Raw genomic sequence first — 4,245 nt, 5'->3', positions numbered from 1 at the left:
GAAAAGGGTCTTTGCAGATGGGAATAAACTAAGGATATTGAGAGGAGAGGTTTATTTGGGATTATCTGAGAGGAACCTAAATGTATCCTTGTAATGTCAAAGCAGAGGTAGTATTACAGAGGATGGGGAGAGAGGAGCATGTGACTATGAAGGCAGAGATTGGAGTGATGCAGCCACAAGCCCAGGAATGCTGACAGCTACCAGAACCTGGAAGAGGCATGGAAGGACCTTCCCTTAGAGCCTTCAGAAGGAGCCTTTCCCTGCTGACACCTTGAGTTCAGAACTCTGGCCTCCAGAACTGTGAGAGAATAAATTCCTGTTGTTGTAAGCCAACCAGGTAGTGGTAATTTGTTACAACAGCCACAGGAGACTAAAAGCCACACAGCTACACTCATTTATGTACAGTGGTAGAGTTAAGTATTTGCAGCAGAGGATATGTGGCTGGAAAAGCCTGAGATATTTACTATCTAGCCCTTGACAATAACGACCAAACCTTCTCTAAATCACTGGCAGGTCCTGATTTTATTTCCAAAGTAGACTTCCCCATGGGAAGGAATGCTCTGAATAGCCTCTGTGGGTATAAAGCCAGAAAAAATGTGAAGTTTAAAGATGTGAATGTGTTTACCCAAAAGCCAAAACTTAATAACTGCATTTTGGGGAACATGAACCATGAAAATACTTCCTCTGCAGCCAAAAATGAGCCTTTCTTCCCCTCACCAAATATAAGGACCCATCCATTTTTTCTAGAATCTGTCCCCAGTGTTCCACATAGAAGTCAGGATGAAGGTTTAGGAAGAATCCTATGTGGGTGGGGTGTGGTCAGGGACACTGTTACATCTTTGTTAGACACTGGGGACTCAGTGTGGCTCAAGAAGTCTAGGGGCTCATGGAGTGGTCCTTGTCATGTGTTCTACAAAACAGGTCATATCCATGGTGGAGGGTGGGGGAGGGGGTAGAATAGAGTTGGGAGGGAGGCATGCAGAAGCTCTTTCCAATAAGAGAGTGACCCATTGGTAGGGAGGGCATATGCATCTGGCCACTAAGTTAAACCTATGGGGACCAAACTGCATAAGTCTCCTTTTATTTATTTTATTGTGAACTCCATATTCATCTCCCTTTTGGTTGAAAAAAAGTCCCATCCTTGTTGACTAGCCCTTCCGGCTCAAAGGGCTCACTCAAAGGAGATTCCCTAAAGATCCTCCCTGTGTATTTTCTGAAAATGTTCTAATATCATTTGATTCTGGTTTTAAAATCAGTCTCTTGTGAATTTGATAAAAATTGTCCATGGCCTCAGGACTGGAATACTGAGGACTATCCAGTGGAATTGTTTTGACCCTGTAAAGCTGTAGATGCCCCCAGAGTCCGGCTTTTCAGACAGACAATCCACCTCTCACCTTACTTCTCTTAACTGCATGCCTGACATTTTCTCCAGAATTCAAACCTTCAATAGTAAGAATAGAAGTGGCAGCAAAGTTAACAGGATGGTTTAGTTTGAAGTTGAGTGTGGTTAAGACCCCTTTCCATTTCTCCAAGTCATTGTGCTCAGGACTCAGCTGGGCCTTGAAAAATGCATTTTCTCTTTGGTGAACAAAGAAACCCCATCACAAAGACTGAGGAAACATTGGGGAATACAATGAACAATGGAGGTCAGACCCAGGGAGAAAAGAACATTGGGAGAAAGGTCCCAGGTGAGGTGATGTACTTCTTTAGGTCCAAAAAGCCCCCAGGGGTACAAAATTAGCTGAAAGAATTTTCTCTTTATTTTTGCTTTCTCCCTTATGGGAACCAAATTGGTCAGAGGATAGAATAACAAGAGAACAACTGATTTAATGTTCACTTGTGACAATTCAACTCTGAGGCCCCAGAAATGATAAATATGCTGGTTCCTCCTTTAACCTACAATTTAGTTGGCCCAGGAAGAACGGAGCCCAGCTGTGCCCTTTCAGAGAACAGATGCCTTAGGCTGCCTCCTTGCTCATCCTCAGAGCTGAGTTGAACCTCCATCATACAGAGAAGAAAGGATCCGGGGAACAAGAAGCTCAGGCAGTGCCACCCTAGTGCTGTGGGAGACAGATATGGTGGCAGGCAGAGCTTTCAGAAGACAAGCTCTGGTGGTAAAACAGGGATGATGGGATGGTGACAGTCTTTTCATTTACAGATTGTACACAGTCATGAGCCCACCTCCCAGCTTCTCTTCCTCTCTAATCTGGATCAAATTTTGAAGGTCTCTCTCCTTCCTCAGTGGATATTGGCTTTCTCTTAGCGTTACCGAATGCAATGTGTTCACCACTTGTACTATCATTAAGAATAACTGAGTCAAGTGGATTTTAAAGCAGACATAGTTTATTACCTGTTACAAGTAAGGAGGTAGGGAGATCACTCTCAAACCACTGTCTCCCTGAACAAATGGCTGGAGGAAGTTTTTATGTTATGTGGGAAAGGGGAAGTCATGAATATTTATTAAATTCCTGGGAAGCGGCCTGTGTATTTATTGTGAGGCTGGGCTAGGAATTTGCACAGAAGTAGCAGATGGACCTCTGCTTCTGAAGTCCAGTGATTTTTAGTTTCTTGGTATGAGCCTCAGAGCTCGGGTTTAACTTCAGGTCACTGATTGTCTCACAGCACATGCACGGGGTCTAGCTTTAGCTGGTTTGTCTGAAAAACATTTACAAGCAGGGAGATTTGAAGGAAACATGATGCGGGGAGGGCTTGCAATCTTGTCTGCAATCTGCTGTCCCAAGTTGCCCTGTAAAATATTTCACTGGCACAGCCCCTGGCTCAGGGCCTGCCTGTTTCCTAACTGGTCTCATTAGGTCTCAACATGTCTCAAGAGTTTATTACCCAGCCATCTTAGCCATTGTTCTGCACCATTGCAAGTGCTTCTACTCTCCTGTATTACGGATGTTCTATTCATCTACCTATAAAATCTTACTGACTCATTTATTCATTCAAGAAAAAACTTACTGGAATTTTGTGAAGTTAGCACTTAAGAATCCATTCATACACCTTTTGGCATTAAGTTGGTGTTTCAGTGTCTCAGTCTTCACATTTACAAAATGGGGGCAGTAGTAGTATCAACTTCATAGGGTTTCTATGAGAATAAAGTTTAAAGATATAATGCATGTGAATTTTTAAAATTTTATTTTATAATTAACAGCCAGTAAGCTCCTCTCAGGTTCATTATTATCATTATTATAAACATATTTATATCTGTTAAATTAAAACAATGATGCTGACAAAATGAACTAATGAATGTAAAACACAGCTCAGTTCTCAATGAATTTTAATTATTATTATTCTTATTTATTGAGTGTTTGCAGGTTTCCAGTCCCTGTTCTAGGAGTTTTATATTTTTTGTTAATATTTGAAATGAATATGTTCTATTTTCTGAAGATTTTAACAGTACATATGAATGCTACTACTTTTTGCATGTTTGTTTTGTATCAACTGCCGTACTAAAATCTTCTTCAGTTAAAATACATTTTCAGCTGCCAATCCACCATCTGCAAATAATGGTAAGTTGTTTTTCCCATATTTGTGTCTCATTTTTTTTTCTGTTTGTATTGCATTGGTTGGAACTTTAAGGGTGCTGATAAATAATATTAGTGACGGTAGACATACGTTCACATTCTTTAATTTTTAAACTGAAAATTTTCTATCGTTCCTGCCACTGGGCCCCACCAGAGTATTTTTTAGTTAAGCCTTTCTTGTTTATTTAATTCTTTCCTTAGTTTTTGATCTGCTATCTTCTATCTTAAACCAACTTTGGACTCTAATAATTTCCTAGAAATAAGCTTGTTTCCTAGAGTTTTTCCAAAGTTTTAACACGGAGCTATAAATACTATTAATCGTGCAGAGTTTTGCATTCCTTATTTCTGTAGTCATATGTCTCATTCCTAGTTTTAAGTATTTCTGTTCATTCTTTTTTCCTTTGATTAGAGCTTTGTCTCATTTTGTCTCGTTGTTTGCTTTATGCTGAAGAACTAGCTCTGGAATTTATTTTCAGCCCTATAGAATCTTTCTTCTTTTTAATTCATTCACTTCAGCTTTTATCATTATTATTCCCTTCTCCTTTGCTTAGGTTTGTTTTGTGGAACTTTTATTAACAACATCTTTAAACTTTTAAAGTTTTTTTTTCTTGAGGGTATAATACATATATGTTAATTTGCAGTTTTTGAAAGGTATACTAGAAGAGACTAACCCTAAAATCAAGATTCACATTACCACTCAAAGATGATCCCTGCT

Source organism: Loxodonta africana, chromosome 3, assembly GCF_030014295.1.
Source record: "Loxodonta africana isolate mLoxAfr1 chromosome 3, mLoxAfr1.hap2, whole genome shotgun sequence".
In the NCBI taxonomy this organism is placed as follows: Eukaryota; Metazoa; Chordata; class Mammalia; order Proboscidea; family Elephantidae; genus Loxodonta; species Loxodonta africana.
This window is presented reverse-complemented; position numbering follows the sequence as displayed.